At 55.6% G+C, this 15,634-nt stretch overlaps 1 protein-coding gene and 1 long non-coding RNA gene across 9 annotated transcripts in view; both read left to right on the top strand.

The window, feature by feature from the left end:
• Positions 1-15,634, top strand: part of ITPK1 (inositol-tetrakisphosphate 1-kinase) — a 159,262-nt gene that overhangs the window by 48,357 nt on the left and 95,271 nt on the right.
• On the top strand, positions 1,508-8,286 carry LOC146401896 (uncharacterized). Its single transcript, XR_014811315.1, has 2 exons — positions 1,508-1,613; positions 6,276-8,286. It is a non-coding gene; the product is annotated as an uncharacterized LOC146401896 (long non-coding RNA).

Here is a 15,634-nt window from a genome sequence, read left to right as displayed (position 1 = left end):
TAGCGTGAGACGCCCCAGGTGAGCCTGGGAGGGGTGGAGGTCCCGCCCTATGGTCAGTGCTGGTGTTTAGGTGGGAACACAGGGGAGAGGGGGACAAGAGGCCCTCCACCCCCGTGTCTGAGGGGCTGCCTGTTGGGATGGTGCTGGTTGCTGGTACCTGTCTGCCTGTTTTCTCCTTTGTATTGTTGGAATGAGGGTCCTGGATTCACGGGGCCCTTGACGCCTCCATTTCTGGTGTTCCCAGTTGGCATCACTGAGAGCCCACAGGTGTGGTTTGGGATGACCGCCTCCCCCCCAGCAGTATCCAGCAAACCTTTCCAAGGTGCCTGCCGTGTTCCAGGCTGCAGGTGCTGTGGGGCCCAGGCCACATCCCTTCAGCTCTCTGAAGTCTGCACTTGGCAGCCAGAAGCCAAAGTGAGTGGGGATCGTGGGCACAGACAGGGAGGAGGGGGCTTACCCAGCCCAGTGAGTCAGGAAGGCTTCCTGGAGGAGGGCAGGGTGAGCCTGGCTAGTGGTGATGAGCCTCGTCCACCTGACCAGCCTGGCTGAGAGGTAGGTTCAAGCCCACAGCCCCCACCTGCTCCTGAAACAACCAGGTGCTGAAGTGGCCAAGTATCGAGCACGCACCTGCCCTTCACCTAGGGAACCTTTGCTGGGAGAAAACACTCCTTGGCCGCTTGGGTCGTCTGTGGCCTGTGGCTCTGCTGAGGGCTGGACAGGACAGTCGCATCAGCCTTGCAGGACGCCTTCCCTTCGAAGCATTTTCTACTGATGATCGGTGGGGAAGCCTTGGGAGGGAAGCCTGTGCGTTCTTGACCCTGGACCCCATCGCCCCTTTCTAGGGCGGCCCTGATGTAGTGGAAGAAGATCTGGAGACAATATCCTATGGCCCTGCCCGCCTCCAGCCCCGGCATCCTCAGGAAAATGTATTTTGCCTCCACCCCCTGCTCACCACGTTCCGTGGGCTGCCTTTCAGCAGTTATCTTCCAAGCCAAGGGGAGAGGGGATGGCTGTTAGCACGAGAGGGTTGGAGTCTTATTTTAAAATGCAAATGAGCAGGCTGTAAGTGTGAGAAGTACAGTTACTGATTCTAGATTCATTGTCCTCCTTCCAAATTCCTTGAGAATTCAGACATTACGAAACCCCACTCCCTGGAGCAGCCGCTGTTTCTCAAGCAGGCGAGGAAGTGGATCCGTTTCCCCAGCTTGCAGACGTGAAGGGCAGGCTTCAAGCTTTTCCTGGGGGTGTCTGCAGAGTTGTCGCCTGCTTGAGATGTTGGAGTTCTTTGTGTACACGTTCCCTGTTTCTGCACAAACCATTCAGGGAAGGATGGTCAGATGGCACATGATCAAGCAGAAAAGGAAAGACAGACAGATGCCGAGAGCAGGCCCTGTGCCCAGGGCTGATGGAGGATGGGGTGCCCGGCGTCTGGAGTTGAACGGGTGCAGTGACAGCAGCCCTGAGCACAGGGGCCGGCCTGGAGGATGGGAGGGATTGTCTGTGCCGTTGTGGGTGACTTCGGGGGCACCAGGGCAGTGGGCATGTGAAAGGGGGGTGGGCAGGGGATGGAGAAGGCCTTACAGGGAAGTCGATGTAGGATAAGCCAGGCATAGGTGTTGGGTAGGGAGATGAGGTAGGTATTTTAATGTCACTTTGGGCCGGGAGCCCACCATGTGCGGGGACCCAGAGACTGGGAAAGGCGGGTGTCTTTTGACTGTCAGCTAAGTGGTTTGGAAGCAGCAGAGGCCTTGGCCGTGACGGAGTTGGCCAGCAGCCAGGCCAGAGAGGGCGGCAGGGCCAGACCACAAAAGGGCCGGGTGAGCTGTTCATGGGGCGCCAGGTCAGGGAGCATCCAGGGCTCCTCTGTGAGAGAGGGGTGCCTTCCAGTTCCATGGGGAAGGTCCCACGGGGAGGGCGTGTGGTGGGTGATGAGACAAGGCCGGATGGGAGGGTGAAGAGCTGGGTCTTTGGGCTGGAGGCTGGGGCCGTGGCCTAGCAGGGCGCTGGGGTCCGGCTGGGATCAGGGCAGCCGTGGCCGGCAGGGCGTGGAGGCGAGGGGTCGGTCCTCAGACGGGGGTCGGGGCGGGATCGTTGGTTCAGACTGGTGCCGGGTGTGCTGCACGCAGGCCGACGTGTCAGGAGCCGGCTTCCTCATTGCGAGCCGGGAGGAGAGTCACGGGGCTGAGTGAATAATAGTATGCTTTTCTCCGAGGTTTAGAGATGCTGAACTCTCCGTTCAGCTTTGAAAGATGTGTGTTATTTAGGTAATATTTTCTCATGATTCAAAAACTCTTTTAAAAGGGATGCAGTTAAAGGTGTCAAATGCTTAATCCCCAGCCGGGTTCCCTCTGCCACCCACACTCTCTCCAGGGTGGCCCAGCCGGCAGTCTTGGGTGCCTCCCAGATTTTATTTCCAGGTAACTGGGGCCCAGGTAGCGCTGGACCCCCGTGAGCATTCTTCCTTTCCTCTGCTCCCTCTGCTGGGTGCTCTGGAGCCCGTATAAAGCGCTTGGGGACTAACAGTGGCCTTGGAGTTTCTTGGGGCCCTGACATCCTGGCGTCTGGAAGAACCCATGGCAGCCATCTGGCCACCTTCTCAGGGGCAGGGGCTTTCTGAAGGCCACCTGAGTCTGACTCTGACCCTCACCTCTGACGGCAGACCCCAGCACCTCCAGGGAGGGTGGCCGTGAGACGGGGAAGTTGGCTTTGCACAAAATGCTTCCATGTGGGCCTTTGGGTCCGTTATTGGGGTATAGATGGTTCTTGGCTGCACCCACCCTTCCCATGGGATCCAGAGGGCTGGGTTCGAGTTTCCATTCATCTGTTTTCTGACTGTGTATGATCTCACTTTCCTCTTTTTTTTTTTTTTTTTTTTTTTTGAATGGCTGCCCTTGCAGTTTATGGAAGTTCCTGGGTCAGGGATGGAATCCCTGCCACAGCTGCAGCAACACCAGATCCGTACCTCCACAGCAACCGGAACCGCTGCAGTCAGGTTCTTAACCCACTGAGCCATGGCTGGGACTCCTTATTTTTAAATTGGGATGACACTTACCACACAGGACCTAAGACACTTAATAGAAGCTCAAGGATGATGAGTGTATTTTCTCTCATTCTTTGTTATGAACCATGTGATGTGTGTGGGGGGTGGGGTGGGTGGGTGATACAGCTACAGGTGAAACTGATGCTTGGGAAAATATGCTGTCTTTTGTAAAGAATGCGATCTTTTTGTCTGCCTGCCAGAGTAACACTTTTAGGTTTCTAACTATTGTGGATTTTAATTTTAGCTTAATTCCTTTTTAAAAGATACATTTCTCTTTCTTTCTTTCTTTCTTTCTTTCTCTCTCTTTTTTTTTTTTTGCTTTTTAAGGCTGCACCCGCAGCACATGAAAGTTCCCAGGCTAGGGGTCAAATAGGAGCTATAGCTGCCGGCCTACACCTGCATCCTCATGGATACTAGTCAGATTTGTTTCCACTGTGCCACAATGGGAACTCCAGATTTTTATTTTTAAGTAATTGAAACACAGGGTGTTCCTGTTTCGGCTCAGCGGTAATGAACCTGACTAGCATCCATGAAGACATGGGTTTGATCCCTGGCCCCACTCAGTGGGTTAAGGATGCAGCATTGCTGTGAGCTGTGGTGTAGGTCGCAGATGCGGCTCTTATCTCGTGTGACTTTGGCTGTGGCTGTGGGTGGCAGCTGTAGCTCTGATTCGACCCCTAGCCTGAGAACTTATATATATGCCACAGGCTTGGCTCTAAAAAGCAAAAAAAAAAAGAAAGAGAAAAGAAACACAGACATTTTTATTTCTTTTTTTCAAAGCATTGAACATTATTTTTATTCTCATTTACTTAACGTATATTTAACAAATGGAGTTAGATGCATCTCTACGTAAGCACAATCACCCAAGTATTTCTTTTCTTTCTTTTTTGGCTGTTCCAAGGCACATGGAGTTCCCAGGCCAGGGATCAGATCCAAGCCGCAGCTGCAGCCTCAGCCACCGCTGTGGCAGTGCTGGATCCTTAACCAGCTGTGCCGGGCTGGGGATCGAACCCGCATCCCAAAGCTGCTAAGACACTGCCGATCCTATTGTACCACAGCAGGAACTCTGTCCAAGTATTTTTTAATAATATTATGTGGGGCTTGGGAAGCTTTATATGTTGGAGTCTGGTCGGATCAAATATTTGTAGTAGCCATTAAGAGAGGGCAGCGTGGGAAAATGCTCATGAGACAGGGCAAGTGCTCTGGACGTCTGGTGGGTGCTTTCAGTTTTGTCAGTTTTATTTTTGTTTTTGAACTCTTTAGGCTTGTTGTTACAAATAGAAACCATCCCCAGCGTCTGCGCAGCCCTGCATGGCTTCAGAGGGCTGTGAATCTCCGTCCTGGGCTGTTCTTTCCCAGCCTTTGACTCCCCGAGTCAACTTATGTCCTTAAAACAGAAAGCACTCTGGCTGGGGAAGCCCGGTTTAGGGGCGCCGGAGCCCCCTCCTGGCCCTTCCACTCTTAGGTTGGCCTTCCAATTTCTCAGGCCTCTTTGGGGTGTAGCAAGTAGCACGTGCTGTAAAAGCAGTGAGAGGGAAGGAGGAAGCAGCGCGAAACAGAAAGGGATAAAAAGGGCAATTGAAAGCACCAGAAGCAAAGATTCTGCTTTGCAAGTAGCCACCTGTTACACGATGGTTCTGGGCTGAAGTTGTTACCCAGAGTGTGATCTGCCAGCGGCCTCTCGGGAGCTGATTGGCGCCAATCTGCATCCCTGGGTGCACCTCGAAGTTGCAGAAGCTCCAGTGCAAACTCCTGGCGCCCCTTTGAGTTGGGGGCGGGGCACCTCCTGGGGCTGAGACTCTAAGTGACATAGTGAGGTGACGCGAAGACCCCCCCCACCCCCTGCACACACAGCCGGCGTTGGGAAAGCAGGGGTCAGGCACTGCCTTCTGCTCCGTTTCACGGACCATGAAACACCCTGCAGTCTTTCAGGGGCTTCTCCCTCCCCATACCCCGCCCCACTCTCATGTTTCTGTTTGTGCTCTTAGACCTGTTCAGATGTCACCTTGCCGGTAACACCTTCCCTGCTCCCCCAGTAGGACCCCCCCCCCGACCCCCCCACAAGCTGGAGCTGCCTGTGGACGTGTCCCCCTGGGCCAGACCTGTCCTGTCTTGAGGAGGGCAGTGCCTGGCTCTGTGTTTGCTGAGTGGGTGAGTGAAGGACCGAGCCGAGAACTTTCTATTACGGAAAACTCAGGCGATGTAGATTCGGGAGGGGAGGATGGTGTGTCCCCTGTGTGGCTGTTGCTCGGCTTGGGACATGTGACCAGCTGGCCAGCGGCACTTCCTGGACACCTTGTTCCAGGTAGTCCAGGGGCAGCCCCGCCCTTCAGTCAGTTCCTCCTTGGATGGGTCACCGTGGGTCTCTGCAAGGTAAGGACTAGCCCATGTCCTTAACCTCTGGGTGCACCATTCAGGGGTGGGCTGGGGCCCTGCTAGGCCTCCTAGGTCCTGCCCCTGCACGGTGGCAGTTCCTGGCCTCTGGGAGGTGAGTAAGGGGCAGCATGGGGGCAGGGCCTTGGGGCCCCCTGTCTGCCTGCCCACCTCTCGGCCGAGAGTGGCGGTTAGAAACCAGGGCTGTGTGTGAATTGATTGGGTTCTGAACAGTTGCTCACATTGGTGCCACCTAGGAGTGGTCGTTATGACCGTGGGCGGGGGTGGGGGGGATGATCAAAGCAGTGTGGACACAGCTCGCCCTGTTCTAGGAACTTCTCTAAGCGCTTATGCACGTTAGCTAATTGAATGCCCACAGCAGTCCCGAGAAGGACTATTATTAGTACTCTTAGGAGCTCAGTTTGATGGGTTGGCTTTTATCACTCTGCTTCCCAGATGAGGAGACTGAGTCGGAGAGCAGAGAGCGCGCACCCAGCCCTGCGTGCTGGGCCCCGGCCCACCCCTTAACCTCCGCCCCACTCCCCGACGTGCATCCTTTCTGAAGCCAGTACTTCCTCGCAGTTCCTTGGCCCGGGGGTCTTGCTGTCTCTCTCGCACTGGCCCGCCTGCTGTCCCCATGCCCAGGTGCTCTTTCTCAGGCCAGCCCCACTGTCCCAGCCTGGCCGCAGCACCCAGGGTACAGAACGAAGGCCCTTTCCTTGTCCACGAAGCCCCTGGCAGTTAGGTCCCACTCCGGGGACCTCAGGCCAGGCCAGACTCTCGCGTGCACCCCAGAGCACCCCAGACAGAGCCTCAGCATCCACGTAGCTAGGCCTGCTCCTCCATAGATCCTGCCCAGCAGCCTGCCCCCCCCCCCCCCCCACGTTCCGTCTGGTGGACACTTACTCATCTGTGTGACTGTCACTCGCTCATCAAGGCCTTCCTGGACCCCCCAGGTACAGAGAGCCTCTCCTTCATCTCCCCCCTCCCCCCCGTACACCCAGCCGCATAGGTACAGATCCTCTCATTTCATGATGTAACCCTATATACCCTGGGGGCCTTTCCTCTTCTGAGAGGAAGCTCCTTAGGGCTGTCAACCATAGCTTCTGGGGACTGTGCCAGCTTGGCGTGCATTCTGGCTTGTAGATGCATCTTATCAAGGAATCTTTGGAAATAAGTGGAAAATAATTAAATATTGCAGAAATAGATGAATTGGAAAGATTCCCTATCACTTATTTTCCAGAAATAACCACTGCTATCTCTTCCATTTTTTCCCTCTGTGCCTATACTAACATACAGTAACCTCCCCCCCCCCCTTTTTTTTTAACACCTATTTTTTAAAAACCTCTTGGGAGTTCTCCTGTGATGCACAGGTTAGGGGCCTGGCATTGTCATTGCAGTAGCTTGGGTGGCTGCTGTGGTGTGGGTTTGATCCCTGGCCTGGGAGGGATCAAATGTGCCGTGAGCGCGGCCAGAAAAAACAACAACAACAAATCCTTTGAATCCTGGAGTTCCCGTTGTGGCTCAGTGGTAATGAACCTGACTAGTAGGCATGAGGATACGGGTTCAGTCCCTGGCCTTGCTCAGTGGGTTAAGGATCTGATGTTGCCATGAGCTGTGGTGTAGGTCACAGATGTGGCTTGGATCCTGAGTTGCTGTGGCTTTGGTTTAGGCCGGGAGCTTTGGCTCCGGTTTGCTTCCTAGCCTGGGAACTTCCATATGCCACACCTATGGCCCTAAGAAGCGAAAACCAAAACCAAAACCAAAAACCAACCCCCCCCCCCAAAAAAAAACACCCTTTAATACTTTGGAAATTGGGATGTGAGCATTTACTGTGCTTTTGAATGGAAGAAGTAGAGTAGTAACATGTTTGTATGGGATGGAGGGTTCTTTTTTTTTTTTTAAGCTTTTATGTATTTTTTTATTTTAAATGATTTTTATTTTTTCATCATAGCTGGCTTACAGCGTTCTGTCAATTTTCTACTGTACAGCAAAGTGGCCCAGTCCCTCATACACGTATGCATTCTTTTTCTCACATTAGCCTCCATCTCGCCCCGTCATAAGTGACAGAGTTCCCAGTGTGATGAGGGGTTCTTAACCTGTGCCTCATGGTGTGTGAAGTCTAAGGCTGGGTGAGAGGTCGTTTTTGTTTTCGGGAACAGGTTGATATGTCATGTAGCACCATTTGGAAAGGTCAGAAGTATACGTAAGCTGGAGAATTCCCCTTGTACTTATGAACTGCTAACTTATTCGTTTGCCATTTTAACTATTCCCAGAAAGAGAAAACTGAGTAACTTTCATTAACTTTGTAGTCTGGGGATATTCCCGCCTTTTAGTGTTCTGTATGCTTTATACTCCCTGAAGAAAAGGTTAGGAAGATGGAAGAAGTAAATCAAGGTTGAGGAACAAAGGAGGATTAATGCTCACTGCCAGGCCTGCTGCCGTGCAGGCACACCAGGGTAGCTTTGAGCTTCCTGGTGGCCAAAGTGTGCAGGGAAATGAGATTAGCATGAAGCAGTTCTCAGAAGTGGAGTGAAGACTGTGGAGAGGATTAAACTTTCTTTCCTACAATGAGCATTATCAGTGTCGCAAGCAGGAAAATTTTTGGTTTTTGGCTTTTTAGGGCCGCACCCGTGGCACATGGAGGTGCCCGGGCTAGGGGTCACATCGGAGCTGTAGCCACTGGCCTGTGCCACAAGCCACAGCAATGCCAGATTTGAGCCTACACCGCATCTCACAGCAACACTGGATCCTGAACCCACTGAGCGAGGCCAGGGATCGAACCTGCATCCTCATGGGATGCTAGTCTGATTCGTTTCTGCTAAGCCACGGTAGGAACTCCACAAGTAGGAACTTTTTGGCTTGGACAAAAAGAGAGAAATTTAAGAGACGCAGAAGTATGGTGGCCCCACACATCCTCTGAGTCTTGTGCAGGGACATTGTATTTTGAGGCAGGGGTGACGGGTGGCGGAGGGTGGGGGCCCTCTCCTGGACCCCACCCCTTACTCTGTCTGGCCAGCTCCCATTCTCCAACGCCCCTTCCACCTGCAGCTTCACTCAGGGCCATCGGGGTCTGCCGATGGCAAATTGGAAATAATAGGGACTTCAATAAAATATTTTTTTCTTTCTTTGTCCAGGAAGCTGGATGCAGGAACTCAGGGCTGCTGTGGGGGCTCCACAAAGTTGCACAGAGCCCCTTGCCCTCTGCGCCTCCCCATCCTCCGTTCTGGCTTCTAGGCTCAGGATCCCTCCTTGCCGAAGATCCCCCCTTGTTGGGGCTTCAGCCAGCGTGTTTACATTCCAGGAGTGTGCTTGGGGCATAGGGCACCCCCACCCTGCGTCTGAGTCTGTTCTCATTAGGTGTCCCCGCCCCCTGCCAGAAGTCCCACGTACACTGCTGCCCGCAGTGTCTTGAATGTTCTAACGCCTGGTGGCCCACAGGGTGTGCGGTCTCTGTGCTGGGCCCGCTGACCCTCACGTGAACTTGGAGGAGAGCGCGGGCAGGGGGTGTGGGGCACTCGGGCGCTGGACCTACAACTGGCCGAGGGCCCCCATGAGCCTTTGACAGAAACGCAGTAATACTGGAACCGGCCTGGGTAGGGTTGTTGTGAGATTGGGGTCATGGAGCCAAGGGGCAGCACAGAGCTGGGGCCTCAGAAGCAGCTGTTTGTTGTTATTTACGGGCGCCCTCGTCGCTGTCATCCTGGGGCCCTGGAATTGAAGGCATCGACATGAGGGGCGGTGCAGGGGAACGGCTGGACAGGTGGATGGGCCAAAGCAGAAGGATCTCTTGTTTGATTTGCTATCACAAGAGAGTGAAAAAGCCAGAAATGCCTGCACTGTAAGTCGGATCTATCTGGTTTGCTCAGCGCTGGGCACACAGGGACCATTTTCCTGGTGAGGTCCCCGTGAGGTCCTGCTTGGGGCAGTTATGTGTCCTGGACGCTGGGGTGTGGGCAGCCTGGCTGCACTGCCTCTGGGATTGGAGCAGAGTGCCCTGGCTGGGTGCCTTTGGGGGCACAGGCTGATTTACATCCTCTCTTGGGCAGTCCCTGGGTCCAGCCACAATGGAGTGAAGGCATCACCTCGGAGGGATGCTGACCCCTCCCCAGCCCAGCGTGCTGGGTCCCCGTTGGCTCGGAGGCCCTTGCACAGCTGAGAGTTCATGGCTTTTCCAAACATTTGTGAACCTAGAGCTGTAACTTGGCTCCCCTTCAGCCACCCCCACCCCGAGCCCTCCACTGGGAACTCCCGTGGCCCCCTCCTTTCTTCCAAGTTCTCGGATGTCCTGTATGAGCGCAGGCAGGGGCAGCCCTTTCAGGAACCCAGTCAACCTGGCTGCTTTGTCCCTCTCTCCCAGTGGACCGATTTTCCAGCCCAACCGGCAGCCTTTCTCCTTTTGAACTCGCTGAAGTGGCCTCAGAGCATACCCTATAAGGAGATCCCGTTTGCCCTGTGTCCCAGGAACTTGGCCTGGAGCGGGGCTCACTTATCACTTCCACAGAGCCCCTTGGGAGGCACTCTGAAGTCCGATGGAATTGGGGTGTGGGTGCTTTCATCAGCTGTCCTGGGGGAACACTTAGGGCTCCCAGGTTCTCGAAAGCAGGTGACTAGCCTGGGCGCCTGGGCAGTGGTCACCTGGGAAGGCTGCTCTGGGGCTCTAAAATGCCCCGGTGGCAGTTGTGTAGCACTGTGATGCCTTGTGCTGGGCTTCTGAGAACCAGCCTGGGGGGTGGCAGTGAGAATCTGGGCCTCGCCATGTTCCCACGTGCCAGGCCAGAGCACTGAGGTTCAGGCCGGTGGAGTGTCTCTGACCGTGCCATGCAAAGGGACTGGATTCCAGGGTGTACGGTGGCAAAGCCGGAGCCTTCTCTGCTCCCCCCCTCCGCCGCCTTCCCCGGAACTGAGAATCCAGGGATTGGCCCCGGGTGCAACTCCTTCCCTCTGTAGCTGTGCAACCCTTGCAAGTGGCAAAACCTCTCTGAGGCTCATCTACCAGGTAGTGACAAGACTGATGAGTGTGGGAAGTGAGGACCGGCGGGAAGGCCTTCCTGAAGGGGAGCCGGGAGTAGCCCGAGGCCGGGTTGTGGGGCCCTTAAGACCTCTCCGCTGCTCACTGATCTTCCTCCTGGATCGCTCGAGGTGTCTTGGGAAGCCCATCTCTTGGTCTAGTGGGGCAGAAATTGGGCCTTAACTTGGAGTCCCTCATCCTGGCGGGTGGGGCCCTTGGGCCCCTGGGCAGGCAGGGTGTGGGTTTCTGGGTGTGGAAGCAGCGTTTAGCTCACTCTCTTCTCCTTGCCTGGGCAGAAGTTTTGCTGCCAGCCCTGCCAAGTGGAAATACGTTATTTACAGTGTTTTGACAGGCGCATCGAAAGCCTGGCTGAGAAAGGATGCCTTTGGGGCTGAGCTAATGGCCCAGGAGTGTGGCCTGGGGGGATGGGGGCCTGGCACCAGCAGAGAAGGAGATTCGCAGTGCAGGGTGGGGCCAGGCCCTCTTCTAAGCCCAGGGCTTGTTGAGACCGAGTGCTGAGTGAATGTCCCCTCCTGACATTCCCGTGTCGTTAAAGACAAGGGTATCCCCAAGCCAGCTCCAGGCCTCGACCTCGGTACTTTGCTGTGAGGCCGCAGTGTCAGCCTTTGATGGGGACAGGGACCCCTGATGTGGAGAAGATGAGGCACCCTGGGTGCGATGAGGCCAGACCCGTCTGTCTACAGCTCAGCGCAGGGGCTCTTTTGAACCAATTTGCAGCCTCACACACCGTGGAGCAGCTGTGACCCAGGCCGCCGGCACCTCTGTCCGATGTGATTCTCTGACCCTCCAGAAGGGATTTGAAAATGTCTTTCAGAAAGGTTCAGAAGTTCCCATGTGGCGGAGGGGATTAAGAATCTGATTGCAGCGGCGCAGACTGGGTTCCATCTCCAGCCGGACACAGTGGGTTAAAGGATCTGGTGTTGCTGCAGCTGCGGCATAGGTCACAGCTGAGGCTTGGATTCAGTCCTTGGCCCTGGAACTTCCATATGCTGTGGGGCCTGCCATAGAATTGAAAAAAAAAAAAGGTCCAGAAGAGCCTCTTTTATGGCTGGTGGGAGCAAAATATGTTTCCCTGTGGCCCAGAGATGACTGGAGTCCCCCTTCTCCAACATCCTTTGAGTTTTTTCTCTCTGTACAAATGGAACATGTTTATATATTTGAACAAAATTGTTTTCGGTTGGTATCTGCTTCCCACAGACACACTTAACATATTGTTAATGTCTCCCCTTTTGTTAAACAGTCTCCTTGGGTTTGTTTTTTTAATGGTTGCGTGATATTCTCTCCTGACGCAACGTTACGGATCCTCTTGGCGGATATTGGCCGTGGTTCTGGTTTGTCCCTGTCGTGAGTGGTACTGGGATGAACATCTGGCTCTGATATGATTGGGGCAAGTCGGTGATTATTTCTAGGGGCTGTAGAAATAATAACTCACATTTACTGTTTTTGCAACTTATGAAAAGTTACCGGCACTCCTTGGGGAAAAAAACCCAGACGTTATAGGGAGTCGTGGAAAAGGACTCTCGTCATTGGAGTTTGTCCTTCTGGACTTGTGGGCGCACCCAGGCATTTCTCTGCCCCGTGTCCTTTCTCACCTCCTTCCCTTCTCACCCGTGCTCCGGAGGGCCCCCCGCCCCCTCCCTCTGCCCATCTCGGCTGGAGATGGAGGCTTGGCTGCAGCCTTGCCCGAGGGGGTTTTGTTGCCCTGTGTGTGCTCCGGACCCAGGGCAACGGGCGGAGCGTGTGGGCTGACGCCGAGGTGCTCTGTCCCTGGGTGGTGTCCAGCACCGCCAGCCTGCAGGCTGCTCCTCTGGGCTCGTCCAGCTGCACCGTGGTCCTCCCGCCCCCTTGGTGGCCCCTCCAGCTCGCAGATGCTTTGCTCCTCTTTGCACGTACCTGTGGTTTTACCAGCCAAGGGGAAGTTCAGACCGCCCCTCCCCGACCCCACCCTGCTTAGAGGTGGCGAGCATCTTGCCATGGTCAAGGAACCAGCCTTGACCACACAAGTGCTGGCGGCCCCTTTAGCAGCAGGGTCATGGGTGAGCTATTTGCCCGCTGGCCCTGGTCCCCTCTCGTGGGAGGGGTTTTCACGGCACCCACCTCTGAGGTTGAGAAGACTGAGTGAGGCGGAGTCGGAGCCCTTGGTACAAAGCCTGGCACTAAAGCCAGTTCAGAAACCTGTGGCTGGTGGTGCCGTCGGGATTCACCCCTGTCCTTTGGCTGCCAGTTTGTTTTCAGGGAACTGAACTGGAACGTTAATTTTTGAAAAAGAACGTCAAACACCAGCTTGCATGTCAGGCTCCCTTCGGGGTGGGAGAGTTGGGCGCAGCCCTGAGTGGAACCCAGCAGTGCTTCCTGGATGGAATAGGCAGCCCAGACTTGAGAGAGTTTCCAGGGTGGAGGTGGGGTCACCGTCCTCGGGAATCCTGACCCCATGACTTTGAACCGGTTCCTTGCCATTGCTGAGCCTGGGTTCCCGTCTTTCTTGAACATTTATGCTTTTACTCTGGTAGTTCTGTGAGGTGGGATCTCTATCATTCTCCCCACTGTGCAGATGAGGAAACTGAGGCTCGGATATGTCACTTGCTTAAGGACCTGTCTAAGGTCACAGAACTAGCAAATACCAATCACTGGGGTCTTTGGACCCAGATAGGCCTGACCCTCAAGGCCTGGGCCCTTAGAACACACTCCCCACCCCTGCCCCAGTGCTAACTGGACTTCCTAGTTTCCCGTAAAAACCTGCTGTGCCCTTCCTGAATTTTTGGGGCTGCCACAGACCAGCCCCACCTCGGGCCTTTGCAGCAGAGCAGAGACCCCCACTGTAAAGCCGGGTCTGCCGCCCCCAACGCTCTTGTTTTGCTCTGGCCCGTGATGCCTTCTGCCTGCCCTCCCTCCTTCCTGGGGACAAGGCCCAGCCCTGCCTGCCCTGTCTGCTGCTTCTGCCCTCATCTCTCCCACCCAGCTTTGTTCCCGTTGTTCTAATCCTATAGTGTTCAGTGACCTGGAGAGTGTGACCAGGCCGGCACCTGCGGGCGTTCCCGAGTTGTGTGACGCACGAAGTCAGGGTGGCTGGTGCTGGAGGCCCAAGCTCACCACCCTTCTGCAGCTGGGCCAGCTTTGGTTCCTTCTCTGTGCAACAGGCTCTTGGTCCTGATGGGTTTGCTGGGGTCCCAGCTCCTGGAACTCTCTGACTCTTTGGAAGGCAGGGGCAGAAAACCCCCCAGGCTCTCCCTCCATCTCTAGCTCCTTATTCCCTTAGCCCTTCATCTTGAAGACAGCCCTGGGGGGTCGCGGTGCTTGCACTGCAGAGTTGGGGATCGGAGCCCTCCCACCCTCACGGGGGGTGAATGAGTGTGCAGTGGAGAACGTGCTGATCCGTTTGAAGCAGGCCCCTTTGATGCTCTTGAAATAGAGCGGACTTCTAGAGAATTCAGCCGGCGCTCCACATCAGACCTCTCTCGGGTGCAGTTGCCGTTGCACGTAGCGGGTACACGCGTGGCTGCCTCTTTGTGCACCGTGGTGTGGCTTCAGCTGACCTGGGCTCGCATCCTCTCTGACTTTGACCAGCTGTGTGACCTTGGGCAAGTCACTGTGCTTCAGGCTCTGCAAGGCGCGCATCATCGTAACGATGTTTGATCAAACTCGCCCACCGTCTCAAGGGCGGCGTTGGGAGGACCAAGTGGGTGACTGCGGCGCAGGCGCTGTGTAGACCGTAAAGCGCCCCATGAGATGAGCAGACGTGCAGATGTGCCCCCCCAGCAGCACCCAGCTTCGGAGGCTCAGGAAGCACTCCTGGCGGAGTCCCGCTTTCAGCCTCACAACATCATGCTCGAAAAATGCTCGCATGTGGTTTATTCAACATTAAGTGGGGGCACATTCTGAAATGGGTTGTTTATTGTCCACGTTGAATTTTTAATTTCTCATAAATTCCCTACAAATTGCTGTAGTACATCTCTATTTATTGAACCTGTCAGGGTTGTTTATGGCTCCGGGGCCTGGGCTCCCGTGTTTGTGGGCCATTGCCATGGCGACACCAGGGTCTGAGGCTCCCGAGGGGAGGCCCTGCCCTGGGGTGGCGTGGAAGGTTCTGGAAGGGCTGGCAGTGTGAATTAGAGCCGTGGTGCTGCACCGAGGGCTGGGCTCGGGACAGGCGAGGTGTTCGGGATGTGGCCTTTACGTCACCCCTGCTGCTTCAGCCCCCCAGGTCTGCCCCTCCGAGGCCTGGCTGCCCACAGGAGGTCTGGGGACAAGCAGCACCTGCACCGCCGGGCATCCGTGGGATGTGCACATGCTTCCCAGACCTCCTGGGTTGCAGCCTGCAGTTCAGCAAGGTGGTGGCTGTCCCCTCGTCTCTGCCTGGCACACTGCCATCAGCGGACTGCTTCAGGACATCCCTGGGGCTCCCAGCCGTCCTTAGGACGGAGCCCAGAGGCTTGGCCTGGCAGTTCTTCGTCTCCAGCACCATCCTACCCTGTGAGCTTCGCATTCCATCACCCTCATTCCCCTCCGCCCTATCCTCCCAACCCCCGGCTTTGCACAAGCCAGCCCCTGCTTGCCGTGCCTCAGCCTTCTCTCTCTGGGAAGTTATAGGCCTCTTGGAAGAAGCAGCTCTGAGATACCTCCTCCTTGAAGCCCTCTCTGCTTTCCTTGGACTGGGTCATGTCCAGCTTCTCCAGACCTCCTTCAGGATCCAGAGGCCTCGCCTGTCCCTGCCCACGGGGCTGCTTGATCCGCCTTCCTGGCCCTCTCCCTTGACCGCTGGGCGCCCTGACTACCCCTCCTGCCTCCTGGGGGCTTGGCCTGCAGCTGGTGCTCAGGAATGCCGAATGCTCAGCCGGCCTTCCCAGGGCCGAGACTTGAGTCTGGACTTTTCCCACGAGCCTAGACGCTCCATCCTGGGGAAGGGATGTGGCAGTGGAGGAATTGTCGGGAGCTCTCAGCCTTCAGGACTGATGGGCATCTGAGCTGAGGACTGGATGAGACTAGAAAGGCACCTGCGGGAGGAAGGACCTGCGGGAGGAAGGACAGCTGAGAAGTGTCCTGAGCCCCGTGTGCAAGTGAGGACGCAGAAGTGGGCCTGCCGGTGTCCGTTGAGTGTCTGCTCTGGGCCAGGCAGTGTCGAGGCTCTGGGGACTCAACGGGGAACCAGAATCTCTGCCCTTATGGAGCATCCGTGTCTAGAAGGGCAAGGG

Source organism: Sus scrofa, chromosome 7 (genome assembly GCF_054392235.1).
Source record: "Sus scrofa isolate SSC_HxYL_T2T_F1_AM1 chromosome 7, Sscrofa_HxYL_maternal_Yorkshire_Landrace_v2.0, whole genome shotgun sequence".
Taxonomy (NCBI): domain Eukaryota; kingdom Metazoa; phylum Chordata; class Mammalia; order Artiodactyla; family Suidae; genus Sus; species Sus scrofa.
The sequence above is the reverse complement of the archived record's forward strand: the minus strand, read 5'-3'. Positions and strand labels throughout refer to the sequence as shown.